The 14,939-nt window shown below is 41.0% G+C and overlaps 1 long non-coding RNA gene across 1 annotated transcript; it reads left to right on the forward strand.

Moving 5' to 3' along the window:
* The first annotated feature begins 342 nt into the window (after positions 1-342).
* On the forward strand, positions 343-11,639 carry LOC129151840 (uncharacterized). Its single transcript, XR_008558517.1, has 3 exons — positions 343-709; positions 1,904-2,018; positions 11,055-11,639. It is a non-coding gene; the product is annotated as an uncharacterized LOC129151840 (long non-coding RNA).
* Positions 11,640-14,939: the final 3,300 nt, after the last annotated feature.

Raw genomic sequence — 14,939 nt, forward strand, 5'->3', positions numbered from 1 at the left:
CAGCATGATGCCATTGCCGAGGAAGGAAGGTGGCTTCCTTATCTTTACTGCTGCCAGGGCATTTTCTCAGGGGCTCTGAAATGTCAGGGGCTAAGTAAGCAATGCTAGGTTTAGGCTTTCATGCCATTTGCTTGAGCAAATGCCCCCTCCCTGCCGACCTGGTCTCTCCTAACTGCCCCCTCCCCCCCGCCCTGCTGGCCTGGTCACCCCCAACAACAACAGGTCTTTCTAAATCCAGTACTTTATAACTCTTCTATCCCAAGAATCTATCTTTCAGTGTTCATTCCCAGACAGTGGTACACGTTGTAACCAAAATCCCCTTTCCTTTCAAGGACGGAATGTCACTGCTCTTCCCACCAGTTTCCTGTAGAAGAGCAGAGGAAGACAGCCTGAGGGGCCATCACGGCAGGAAGCCAGTGAGAGGGAAGCTCTGCTTCCCAAATGCAGTGTGGCGTGTGCCTCTTAGGTGTCACGTGGGGTCCAGGCTGAAAGATGTGATGTGCAAAAGCCTCAAGTGCTCCCATGCAGCACCAGCTGCTGCGGGGCAGCCAGGCCTCCATGCACCAGAAGCACCAGTGCCTGGAGAGCTGCGGTGCTCAGGCTCTGGTGACCCGTCCATTAGGAGAAGCTTCAGGACCAGCCAGCCTGGTGCACCTGCATTGCAACAACAAAGCCAAGGGTCAGATGGATGCAGGGGGCAAGTGTGTAGGTGAGGTGCTCAAAAGAGATAAAGGGGCCTGAAATTGATTAAATTGTGGAGCTGGGAGAAGGATAGTGGAGACTAGGACTTTGAGAAGATGAGCCTTTCTTTCCACACACGTTTGGGTTTGACATTAGCCTTAGTTGTTAAAACAAAATACCAACATCTGAGTCAAAATTAGTGACTGTAGTTAGATCTGACTTCTAAGACACTTCTCTCTCTTCCCCCTTCTTCCCAACACTCTCAGTGTTCACACGCTCACTCCTTTTCCGTAGTTTTCTTGATCACATCATGAGTGCTTAATAAATGACAACATGGTTGGTATAGAGGTTAAAGAAGGGTCCTTCATGTCACTGTCTTTCTCGTTGGAAGGTCTAAAATAGTTTAAGTTATTTTATCCTCTAGTTTTCACCCATGCCTCTTTCCCTACGGCAGGGAAACCTTAAGTGGATTTGCTGAAATAACTGTGTTTATGCCTATGCTAGATAGAATTTGTTATTATGATTAATTGCTTTACATTTTTAAAAAAGCAACTATTATTTGTAATGGCAATTCTATTACTTAAAGTAACTGTTTGAATGGATCAAAATTTATCACTCTACTTTTAACACTAGGGCTTGAAATTACTTTTGTATTTTCTGATTAAAAGCATTAGAGGAATATAATATAATTATAGGAGTATGATAACATATATAAGAAGTTTGGACAATTTTTAAAAATTACTTGTACTTCCATCTAACTGTTATGCTCATCTCTACATATTTGCTGCTAATCATTTCCTATGTACATGCAACTATTCCTGTACCTGAAGGAATATCACTGTCACTGATGGTTAATGAGAACCCTTTGCGATGGGGACCCTTTCTGATCATTCTGTGTATATTCATTATTTAGCATAGAGCCTAGTACAGACAGATGCTTGAAAAACCATTGCCAAAAGAGTAAATTAATAAGTGAATTTGCAGAGGATCTAAAACATTGGGTTAATTATTTTGTTGGTTCACAGGGAGAGGCCAAAGTTCCAACACTTGACAAACATTAGCTGTTGAATGACTTCCTCTTCTCTTCAGACCTCTAGGAGCAGCAGGGAGGGTTTGGGGGGGGGGGGGGGTTGGGACAGTCCAATGGTGACACGGTTACGCTTCTGCCTTGTTTGAAAACAGCAGCACTAATTCCTTTCACTTCTTCACTCTTTATCTGCAGATTACCTGGGACTAGAATGGCCTTAAATCTCTGAGACAGACTGAATGCTAATAAACAGGTTGCTGATCCTAAAATAAAATTGCAAGTTGGGTTTGGAGTTTGATGAAAGACACAGGTTTGTTGCTAATTTAGACTACAAATGTCATAAAAAATGAAACCCAAAAGGTTGGGCCATTTCTAAATTAAACACCCTGTCTTAGAATAATTGCCATGTTACATCATCTGTGTACTTTGATAGAATTTGAACAACACTTTATTGCTCAGAATAATGTTCTATTCTTGTCTCCAAATAATACTTGAGTACATGCTCTTGTACTCCTGAATTGTAGGAAGGGTGTTGCCCTGACAGCTGGCACACTGTCTGCAAGCGAGGCTTGGTTTTGCAGGAACTTTTTGGGTACTAAAAAATCCCTTTTCCTGCCCCCCCCCCCCCCCTGCACCTATTCATTCACTTGCAAGAGACCTGAGCTTTGTTATTTTTTTCTAAATCTGAATGGATTGAGTCAGGCTTGTGTAGTCACCATTGAGGACAGACCAGGGTAGCATGGTGAATATTATTTGAGTCTTCTTTTCATAGCCAGGAAGCTGCTATGAAAAGGGTAGGCCCATCAATCATAACTTTTGCAAATTACAAATCCTTTGACAGAGACTTTACAAGCTATCATTGCAGCAAGTAGAACTGGGAACAGTTTTTTGTTGTTGAACAAATACACCTGGTCATTTTGGACATTTCTATTTTGATAGTTTAGCTATTGGGACAAGGCTCCTGGGCTTAAATAATAGCTTTCCAGCATTTCATGATTCTAAGTCTGAGTCTGAATTTAAGGAATGGTAATCTGTCTCCTTTTATACCACAACAACTACAGAATTCCACAGAATTTTGTCTGAAATGACATGAACTAGTTGTCATAGCCTGGGAGATAGTTCTTCATCAGGACACAGCACAGCCTTTATTCGAAGGCCATACACACACAACAAATAATGGCTGTGTTTGTGTATTTTTCTGTTTCTTTAAAGCATTTAAATTTCAATTATGGGAGTATAAGACACGAGTTATATTATTAAACTCTCCTTTATGTTCCTTCATAATGACTATTTTTTTTCTTTCTGAGTTAAAAAGAAACCTTTTTAGCTTAAAAGCCTGTGTATTCTAAAAATGAATGAACACTATACAGAGACTGTGATCACTATACTCTTTGTCCCTTATTATGCATTCTCTTCTCCTCCATAGTAACAGAACCTCTGACTTTTAAGCTGGGAATATAGAGGTCCAGGAAAAAGGGGGCTATTTCCCAGTTTTCCTTGCAAAGGACTAGGTGTAAGTATTATACAGCAGCTTCTGAAACTTTCTTCAGTGACGGTTGGTATGTACCTCTCACCCTGTCTTTGTCCCTTCCTCCATCCTATTGCTACAATTGTGGACACGCTAGCAGGAGCTCTAGCGGACATCTTGGATTATGAAGACAAGGGATCATTGCAGTCACTTCCTAACAAGTCTCCCTGCTTCTGCCCTTGCCCCTTGTGTACACCAGGCTCGGCTGCAAATGGATTCCTTCCATTTGTGAAAAATATAGACACATCTTAGTATTTGTAATCATTGAGTATTTTCCTTTTCTCCTTCCTTTCTCACATAATTGTTGGGCACCACGCTAAGCCTAATATGCACCTATCACTCTTCTAGGTGCGTGTGAGATGAGTCTCTATTATCAATGTGTTCATAGATTAAAAGGGGAGAAAAACAAGAAAATAAATTATAACAGAACCCAAATTTGTTCAGGTTTCACCAGTCCATGAGTACAAGCATGGTCCTCCTAAGACCGTGGTCGGCAAACTGCAGCTCGCGAGCCACATGCGGCTCTTTGGCCCCTTGAGTGTGACTCTTCCACAAAATACCACGGCCTGGGCGAGCCTATTTTGAAGAAGTGGCGTTAGAAGAAGTTTAAGTTTAAAAAATTTGGCTCTCAAAAGAAATTTCAATCGTTGTACTGTTGATATATGGCTCTGTTGACTAATGAGTTTGCCGACCACTGCCCTGAGAGAAACAGCCCGGATTTTGCAGGCTTTGTTCCAGTTACATGTGCAGGAACCCAGCCTCCTTGCGAGGCTTTTCACATGGGCTCTCAGACCGACCACATGCTTTTCCATTTCAGGTCTACCCTGTTGAAATCTGCTGCTTTCAGGCTCAAGGACGCCACGTGTCTGGTTTTTGGTGGTGTAGTTTTGTTTTTGTTGTTGCTTTTACTTTCAAAACTTTCATAGAATGGCAGAGGAAGGCAATGCTGTTTGTGATATGAGTTTAAAGCTTTTCATGTTGTTTTCAAATAATCCTAGAAAACAATTTAACAGGGGGAAAATCTCTGTAGTAGGCAGCCTGACTGGCAGCCAATGTCTCTAGAACAGTTTAGAGTAAAGCATTTCTATTGTTTTCCAGACTGGCCTAATCCAAAAAAGAAAGGGCTAGTTTAACCCAGTAAGCAGTGTAGAGTAACAAGACAGGGGAAAATGGGCCAGGGGAGTAACTGAGACCACACTTTCTTCACAAGCTCAGCCACTCCTCCCCACCCCTTTTCTGGGGTAGATTTGAAAAGAACATACATTTCTGCAGATGGTCATCACACAGCTTTGTCCGTTTTCCTCAGTGTCATAGTCTTTGGGCCTAGAACAGTGCCAGACACTTACTAGCAACTCAACACATATGTTAACATTGAATGAATGAATGCCAAAATAGGGTTGGTCCTTCAATCTATACTTCACTGCAACCCAGCTGTCTTCCATGGGGAGAATGCCTCTACCTGGACGCTTTTTCTTCCCAAGTCCTTGATAATACAGCCTTTTTCAAATTCTCTTCCAGTCTCTAAGAACTTAGGCCTGGTCCCTGGGTCATTGCTGGGAAATAGACATACTTGAACCCCAACTATAGCCTAGACCCAAACTTAATTTCCTGACTTAATTATAATATAAAGTGATAAGAGCTACACTATATACACAGAGGGACATAGCAAAGGAGACACAAAAAACTGAAAATAGCAGGAAATCAGAGGGAGGGAGACAGATGGTACAGAAAAGATGATGAATAAAATGTTGCCTGCTTCATATTTTTGCTTTTTATCAGCCCTGAAAATTTTGTCTTTGTAACCTAATTGTTACCTCCTCCTTCTTGTTTTATAATTTCCTCTTTCCAAGTACGCTATAGGTGCTAGTTAAATATTTGTTGACAAAGAGAATTAAGACATTAGTGGAATGCCACTACTTTGGACCTCCCCGCCTCCGCCCCAGCCATTGTTTGCTTTTCTGTATTGATTGCTCTGTGGTTACACTGGGCTATGAGATACTGGATAATGAGAACTCAATAGACCCTCATTTGCTCAAATCAATCACGACTTATGGACTATACACAACATGCCAACCATTGTGCTAGATGGAAAGCCACAAATATTAATAAGGCATAGTTCTAAAGAAGCATGCAGTGTAGCAGTAGAGATAAAGAATGTCAAATAACTATAATGTAAAGCAGAAAGAGTTCCATGATGTACTAGGAGGTCACATAACTTGCTATGAGAAAGAACACAGGGAGAAAAGAGAACTCAAGTTTATGAGCTCTGAGAAGGCAACACAGAAGAGCTCTATGAAGAATGAGCATGACTTTAACCAGTGTAGATGGGCAGAGGAACCATGTAGATAGTAGGAACTCCATGAACAAATATAGAGAGGTGAAATTCAATCCACAAAGGAACCCATATAGTTGTTTCCAGTTATTTCCTCTCATCCTTTATCAATCATGTGTCAGTCTCTTAAACCATAAGCAGTACGATAGTGGCATGGCATGTTTTTCGAGTTTGCACTGAAGAAGGGGGTTTCAGTGAGCAATGCTGTTGGCAGTATTTTAAAAGGAAGATTAAAGTACCATGCTACATGTAAATTAGTCTGTCCAATTTTGCTTGCAAAGCAGATGGCTGTTAAATATTTGTTCCATCCCTGGTATTGTCTGCCTTATAAGTGCTAAAGAGTAGCCGAAATGGGGAATTCTATCACGTTAAAGGAATTTTTGCCTATAATTTGTTTATAACACACTATTGACTAATGGGCAAGCTCCCTTGCTCCCTGGGGCTATGCTCCAAGTGCACACACATTCCAGAAAGATTAGCCTTTCCCCTGTTGCTCTTAAGAGCCCTGAAAGCCATGGAAATCAATACATACAATAATTTATCACTGACAGATTAAAATTTTCTATTGATTTCTCCTGGAATGGGGATTTGTGCCACCCAAGGAGCTTTATTCTCTTAATAGACAACTAGGCAACCAGTTGTAATTTTAAGTTTTGAGATGCTTTGGCAACATTTTTTTTATGGAACACACAGAGGAAAAATAAACAAGAGGCCCTGGCTAGTTTCAAACTCCTGCTGAGTTGCACAGAGGTGATTGCTCCTCGCCTGCCTGTGCCGACTACGAGCCTCAGGCCCCTGAAGCAGATATTCCGTCCCTGGCCATGTATCCAAGGGCTGCTGTCAATTCCCAAGTGCCAGAAGTCTGGTGGGCGCCTCATCTTTTTTTTTTTTCCTTTCTGGAGACAGTTGTATACTCAAAATGCAGTCTGAGGCTCTCCAGCTCGAGTCAAGCAAGCAGTTGGTATTTGGAAGACCCATCAAGCAGGCTTTGTACCAGTGATTTTCAAACTTGAATGTGTACACGAGTCTCCTGGGGCCAGGAGGGGGGTGGGGTCACCATTAAAGTGCAGATTCTGACTCTGGGGTGAGACCTGAGACTCTACAGTTCTGACATGCTCGCATCCCTCTCCAAGGTAGGAAGGACAGGTGGGGTGACGGGCAGTGTGCTGAGCACTCAGAAAATGAAGCCCCAACCAAGTGTTCCACAAGCATCAGGAACAGAACCCGAAGGGAGAATGTGAGCTCTTCACTGGTCCTTATTTACGTGTTTCTCTGAGGCAAAATGGGGATAATAGAGGAAGGGAAAGAAGAAGAGATGGTTCATCTCTCTGTCCCACACGTTTTAATCCTCCTGCTCTGTGCCAGACTTTTTAAGCACAGGAACTATAAACTAGAATAATAAAACGGATGGAGAAGTAGCCTATTCTGGAAAGGCAGACATTGAAAGCATTCCCCTCAACACTTTTATTTTGGGCAGGTAACTTCTATTCCAAGCGTCCCTGTGAGGAACCAGCATCTCCCTGCAGAACAACATTATCTGCCATTGTTCTTCATGTTCAAAGATTCTTCTGGCAATGATGTTACTATTCCTGTGTGAGTCTGGCAGAAAGCCCTAAGATGTGACCTAATTTCCAAATAGCTTGTCCTTCTGGCGAGCTGTTATTAGTAAAACCTGCTGTAGTTTATGACTCTACCCTGTAGACTTGGAGAAAATAGAAGGGCAAAGGAGATTCCCACCTGAATGAGTTTGTGCGACTAGATCATCTTTTTGGAATAATAGCGTGTGCCCATGAAATGAAGAGATGGTATAGAAACCAACGTGCCATCTTTCCTTTCTGAGAGAAGAGATCATAAAAGCCTGAAAGTGGCAGATCATTAGATAATCTGGTGTTAGCTCAAGAAGGACACATCCTGGTATATTTATAGTGATGCCGCCCAGGGGGGAGACTGTTTATGTATGGACCTGTTTTATCATCCCTTCCCTCCTGAGTGGATCTTGAAAGTTAAATTATAACATCGCATTACGCTTAAAAGGGAAGGATGCTTCATAGACAAGGCATTTACTAAGCTCTGGAGGGACTGCTGTGCACTGATCAGATGACAGATGGTGTTCAGCTTTCACAATGTAGGAGTGCTGGAAGAATGTCGGGTCACGGTGAAGCCATGGAAATCAGAGTGAAATAGGCTGCAAGTTGTTCTAAGCCTGGCACAGGAAGAAGAGGTACCAGGAAAATGATCCTAACCACCAAGAGAGAAAAGGAAACTGTAGCAATAAATAACAGCACTTTAATGTTTGAAAAGTAGGTCTGCCCCTCATTTAGCTGTGGGATGTTGGGTAGGTCAACTACTTGGGCCTTGCTCAACTAGTACAGCTAAGAGGAGTTAGATGATCTTTAAGTTCCTTCCCAGGTCTGTAACTTTTGAGTGCTTATTATGTACTGAATGCACCATGCAACATACACCTTCACATGCATTGTCATCTAATCTCTGGTAGATTTTTTTTTTCCCATCCCCATTTTACAAAAAAGAAACTAAGGTTCGGAGAGCTTGAGAAATGAAACCAGGCCAAGTTTACATAGCTAATAGGAGGCAGAGCTGGGATTCGAACCCAGGCAACTTAACAGCATAGCTAATGCTTTCAAGCTTTACAATGCATTGTCTTTATAAGAATTTTATGAGTAAAGAAGAAAGGAATATATTATTTGTTACTTTCTTTGAAAATCTGTGTGTGTGTGTGTGTGTGGGGGGGGGTTCGTTACAATATTTGTTATACACCTGTCTGAAAATTCTTGACATATTAGTTTGATCCTGACGAAGTAGGATGTTGTAAGTGGTGTCATCATTTAATGTCCAAGAATTTAACTCATGAGATGAGCAATACACACCTTCCTTCTTCCTTACTCAGGTCACTTAGCTGCAGGCACTGAGAGCTTCACTTTTCAGGTCCTTGGATGGAAGTGGGGAAGAGTCTGCTCTCATTTAAAGTAGCTACTAGTAACTGCTTTCACACTGCAGTCCCTCGTTTTATTCTTCGATTTCCTCCCACTAATGTTATTTCTTTTATTTTCAAGTTGTAAGTAAGAATTCCTTTTAATGGAGGGATTAATGGAATAGATGTCCTCAACCAAGTTTCTAGTAATTTCTGTTGAGTGACTTCTAAAGTGACCTCTATGGCCCCAACAACAAAAGACAGTGAATGCACTTACCCCAAAGCCTGCCTTGTATTATTAGTCAATGAAATGCATTTGGGTACTATTTCCTCTTTTGGATGATCTGTGCTGGGAAATTTCTCTATTAATAAAAATAATAGAGCCACATGTGAGTATTTATAGGTGCAATTAATTCCCTGATTATGTCCCACTGAGATCTAAGGGTATATGCATATTAAAAATGTATTTTAAAGTTTCTAGTCTATGACACATTGACACCCGTACAAAAATCATAGATTAGATCAAGCATGTCAAACTCATGGGGCATGCAGCTTGTGGGCCGTGAGTTTGACAGGCTTGAATTAGACCATGAGATCACACAAATTGACATACCTGCATAGACTAGTGTGTGAGGGGTGCCAACAAAAGTTCAACAAAACTTTTGTATTAACAAATGTTTGCTATCACCAATCTAATGTAAATAGGATTCCCCAATTTGGGGTACGGGAAGAGAAGAAACTTTATGTAAATGAACAATTTGCAAACTGGGGAAACACAGCCTCTGGTTTAATGGCAAGTGTACTCCACTGAGACAAAGGGGAAGCCTGCTTATAGAGAGGAAATGCCTGCCCTGGTCCTTGATTGGTCAAATTTTATGCAAATGAGGAATCCAAATTTGCTGGTTTGATTGGTCCAAATAGCACTGTCTTAATTGGTCTGATTGGTCATTATAGAAATGTTCTGATTGATTGGTAAAGATGCAAATGAGAATATAGCTGCCCAGCTCCCATTGGGTAGGTCAGGTTTCATCGTGAAGTCGGATTCCAGGAATTCCTCTAAAAGGGTGGGTTGGGACTGCAGGAGCACAGTGCAGGGCTACAGTTCTGCCCATGGCTTTTTCCTGAAATCCAGCGTGTCTCGTGGGAGGCCTCTGTGAGCAATGCCTGCTAGACTCTGGTTATGAATTTAAGCCCAATTAACTACAAGGAGTCCCTCTTGGCAGATAATTTCTTCTTCTGGCTCACAGTTAACATAGAGGTTTACCTGGATAAAAGTTATAAAGTAAGCACTTAATACCCAGCTATTAGCTTTCGCTGGGTTGTTTTCATGTTTCCCAATGTTAGAAAGAGAGCTTGTCAATGAGGCACCAGTAATTGCACGTTGTTGGTGTACTGTAGAGGGACATTTAAAAACTTGATAAATTGCAAGGAGCAGCGATGTCCCTTTATTAATCTGACCTTGCCTAGATTAGCAATTTCGGATTTCAGTTTCCATGTGCTCCCTCCTCATTGTAGTCCTCAAAAGCAAGCCCTCGAAAAACCAGGCTCCCTCCTTCCTTCTAACTCAGTTTCCAGAAAACCCTACGGTCCTCTAATCCCTTTGAAATACTGTCTCCAACCACAAGGTATCCTGAATATTCATCGAGGGGCGTGGCTCCGCTGCACACCCGGCTCCTGACAGCTGAGACCCGCTGAAAGGGCCAGCCAGCTGCAGGCTGAGAAAACAGTTCTCATTTTGTGTGCTGGGCTGACAAGCTGTCCAGCCTCGAGCCTACTCGAGACCGCACATTGTGCATGTGTGGAAGGGGCTCTGCCAAGACGAATGGACTTTTCTGAGGCAGGGCGCAGGGGCTGAATCCGAGGGGTGTAAATCTCCCTGCCTCCCACCTGCCAGGGCATGTGAAATTCCATTGATAAAAATTCAGGCATTATCCTCTCCAGGAGTTTGTCCCTTTTAAAGAATACAAATACCCCTTGTGTGAGTAATCGCAGGCTTTTTATCCTCTGGTGGCACCTCTTCTTTTGCAATTCTAGCCAATGGAGACTCTTTCTTCTGCCTTCTCAGGGTTAATCACAATGGCTCCTCACTTTTTTTATTCTTTATTTTGAAGATCTTCAAGCCATCTTATTTCTATCTCCCCTCCTCTCCATCGTTCTTCATTTAGCAGTATAGCATAGTGGTTAAAAGCCAAACACCCTGAATTAAAATTCCAATTTGGCCACTTAGAATCTGTATGAATGTGGCACATCAACCTCTTTTGCCTTAGTTTCTTCATGTGCATATTGGTGGTAATAATACTATTATCACGTAATGTTGGTCTAAGAATGAAATGACCTACATCTATATCTGTTATATGATAGTAAATTATTATATAATATAATACTAATCATATAATGTATTAATGTATGGTGGTCACATGTGTTTTACAAATATATATGAATATATATACATACATTATATATATATATATATATGTTTGAACAGTGCCAGGCATGTTTTAAACAGTTAATAAATGTTATTATTATTATTTTTTAAATATGTTTTTATTGATTTCAGAGAGGAAGGAAGAGGAAGAGAAATAGAAACATCAATGATGAGAGTATTGATCAGCTGCCTCCTGCACTTGCCCATTGGGGATCGAACTTGTAACTGGGGCATGTGCCCTGACCAGGAATCCAACTGAGCCGTGACCTCCTGGGTCATGGGTCGACGTTCAACCACTGAGCCATACCAGCCGGGCTTGTTATTATTTTATCTTTTGACTGAATAAGACTGGCTGAAGACAGCTGAGTGTAAAACAGAGAGGAAATTAGCTGGGACAGGTACTGAAGGAGGTGGAGCCCCATCAAAAGCAAAGTGTGAAAGAAATTTCATTCACCAAAGTCAAGGTGAAAGTCAGGCTGAACCCAGAGAGAACAGGAAGATGAGCCTGCAGTGGGAGCTGGGATGCAGCTAAGAAGGGAGTGCCATTGGGGAAGACTGGCCATCTGTATATCCTATTTTGCTCATTTTTAAATTAGATTGTTTGTCATTTTTGGTGTTTAGTTGTATACTTTTAAAAAAGATAAGTTTTGTATATTAATCCCTTATTAGATGTATCATTGGTGAATATGCTCTCCCATTCAGTGGGTTGTCTTTTCATTTTGTTGATGGCTTCCTTCACTGTGCAAAAACTTTTTAGTTGGATATAGTTCCGTTTACTTATTTTTTTCTTTTGTTTCTCTTGCCTGAAGATCTATATCAGAAAAAATATTGTTATGAGAAATGTCCAAGATTTTACTACCTGTTTTCTTCTAGGAGTTTTATGGTTTCAAGTCTTACATTTAAATTCTTAATCTATTTTGAGTTTATTCTTGTGTATGGTGTAAGAAGGTGGTCTAGTTTCATTTTTTGTATGTATCTGTCCAATTTTTTCCAACACAATTTATTGAATAAACTGTCTTTACCCTATTGTATGTTCTTGCCTTGTTTGCCAAATATTAATTGACCATAAAGGTGTGGGCTTATTTTATTTTTCAAAAAAAGCTACTGAAATTATGGGTTTCTTTATTGTCTCAGCAGAACATATCCTCTCCTGACTAATAATACACATGCCAGGCTCTTTCTCATTTTGGTGTCTCTATATTTACATTATGCCACTTGGAATGCCTCCCTGCTTTCCCACGCTGCAGTAAATTGCTACTATCCTTTAAAAAAAATCTCCCCTGTGCTCTTATTGCACTGTGCTCAGATTTTTGGCCTGAGTGGTTGGATGGATCTTGAATATGAGAAAGAAGAAAGAGGGGTATGTTTGATAGAAAGGAAGAGCTTCATAATTTGCATAATGAATCTGAGAATGGGATATTTAGGCAGCGATGTCCAGAAGGCATTTAGATGTCCAGAAGTCTGCAGCTCAGGATAGAGGCCCGAGCTAAAGGCTGGTAGAGAGTTGGGAGTCATCAGCATCAAGGGAGAAGTGGACACGTTTACCCAGGGAAACTCTGTAAAATAAGATAAGAAGAGGATGGAAGATGAAAAGATGGAACTTAGGGAAACCCCAACATTTAGGGAAAAGCAGAGAAAGCAGAGCCCTTACAAACTTCCTAACTTCACAGTGTCCCCCAAAGGCTATTTAGGTTTAAGCACGAACTCTGGAAAACTAGGACTATATTGTTGATCCAAATTTACAAATGTTACATTTAATTTTGAAGAAAACACAGGGTACTGTGCAATCACAGCTGTTGAGAAGACATGAAAATGTCTTTGAAGGTGGAATTGCTTGCTTTTATATTAAGAAAACTTCCCTGTAAAAGTTTAGCTTTGATCATGTTAAAAGAAAGCATAGATTAGTAAATTTAATTTAGAAGCCTACCCTGGCTTTTTTTATTCCTGGCTTTCCTCAACCTAGTCTTCTGACTTATATCAACTTAAAGGACTGAGAAAGTTTCAAGGGTTTTTCACTTGTCGTCCCTATGCTCTATTTTGTTTTGTGTGTTTTTCATCATGTGATTGCTCTTTGGAGGTAATTATTAAATTGTTCTAAATAGTCACTATAATACCACAGGTATTTAAATGGCATTTGGACTGCCGTCATGGGTCAAGAGAGGTATAATTGGAATGTATTTCAAGGCAAACCACTGAGGTTCTTTCAACGCTGATTCTATTTAACATCTATAGCCTTGGCGGCTCCCAGGTCCAGGTCTCTGGGGTAGCTCTCTCTCGGAAGTGTAACTCCCTTTGAAATCAGTTCCTTGCCAAAAAAAAGGACAGTTTCCCTTTGGTACGAAGATAGAGATTATATCAACAATTACATTGTCAACTAAATTCCAAGTGCATTAAACTGTGTTGCACTTAATTTAACTCTTTCTTAAGTCTTTGGGCAAATTTAAGTATGTATGACATCTGTCCTCAATCTTGGGAGTCTGTTGTAAAAATCACAGTTTATATGGTATATAAATATACCACCATGCAGTATGTAGTGTATTTGCTGAACATTATATATTAAAAGCCCTAACTGAGGGCAAAAATGAGAAGAACAGACAATGAAAGGCAGCCTGCCTTGTGTCAAGGGCACCACTCCAGGGTGACATCTGCTCATGAGCTGCTGGAGAGCATTTTTCTCATACTGAAAAAATTATCCTTGTGATCTGCAGATTGAATGTCCTGTCCATGTGTTTATTAATTACTTTACATTTCATTTCATCAAGTGGTGGAAACCTTCACATGTCCTCTAAACGTATAATGCTCTGCTATTCATAGTTGAATCATTGCTGTAACTAACATTTTGTTTGTCAGTGTGTCTCTGAATGCCTATTACGGACTAGTCTTATCAGGGCTTACATAACATCTTCAATTTCCATATCAACTCTACAATATAGTCATTATAGTTTTTGTTTTATAGGTGAGGAAGCTGAATCTTGGAGAGGTTAGTACATTGATTCAGGTCACAGCTGGTGAGTGATAGAGTTGGAGTCAAAGCCAAGACCGTCTGCCTCCAGAGCTCATGCCCTTTCTGTGAGACCTTGATACGTCTCACTTAGTCTTCCTTCTGCCACCTTAGAGTTCTTCCTCATAGCTTCTCACATGCGCTTGGAAGCTCCAAGTTCATGAGCCAGCCCTTGGGAGAATTTGGTGAGTTCATTTTGAGGGACTTGAAAATTCTCTGACCCTAGACTTCCAATTCCACTTATCTTGGAGTTTCTGCCTCCTTAGCAACTAGCCTTGTCAGTGGCTGACCAGTTTAGTGGTGGCTGGGCCCTCTTCTTGGCTCTGCCTCTAACTCATAGGGTGATCTGAGATGTCACTTAACCATTTCATGTCACTGGTTCTCCAAATATAAAATGGAGGCATATTAAGAATCACCTTCTTTCCTGAGGGCTTCCACTGACTAGCTAATTAGGCCTGGGGCTACATTTTAGAACCATGAAGCATATTAATTCAAGTCAATAAACCTTATTGAGTGCTTGCAGTGTGCAGACCAGGTGGAGGCATGGTGCTCCTGACCTGCTGCGGCACTATTCTAAATATTCCCTTCATTTTGCCTCTCTGTGAGACTCCAACCCACCTCTAAGAATGCCTTTATCTCCACCTACATGTTTATTTAATTCCTCTCTGTGCCAAGACTTACTCCTGAGTGCCCACTCTACTTTGTTTGCAGGGAACTATAGCATAGTTCCTTCTTGTCCTATAGGAAATTTTGTTAGAATTCAACCAGTTTGGAAAATGACCTCTTCGTACTCTACTAAACTGGTTCTGTTTCTCTGGGTTGGAGCAGGCCATGGTCCATACAGATCTACACTATTAGCCCAGAGGAGCACACTTTTTATTTTTTATTTTTAAAGATGCATCTGACATAACATTGAGTCTTCCCACAGTGAGATCATGATAGTGACAATAGAACTGGCATGTGTTTGGAGCTCTCTGACAAGTACTTCCGATATCCATAAGCCTGAGAGGCAGCAT

Source organism: Eptesicus fuscus, chromosome 16 (assembly GCF_027574615.1).
Source record: "Eptesicus fuscus isolate TK198812 chromosome 16, DD_ASM_mEF_20220401, whole genome shotgun sequence".
NCBI classification, from domain to species: Eukaryota; Metazoa; Chordata; class Mammalia; order Chiroptera; family Vespertilionidae; genus Eptesicus; species Eptesicus fuscus.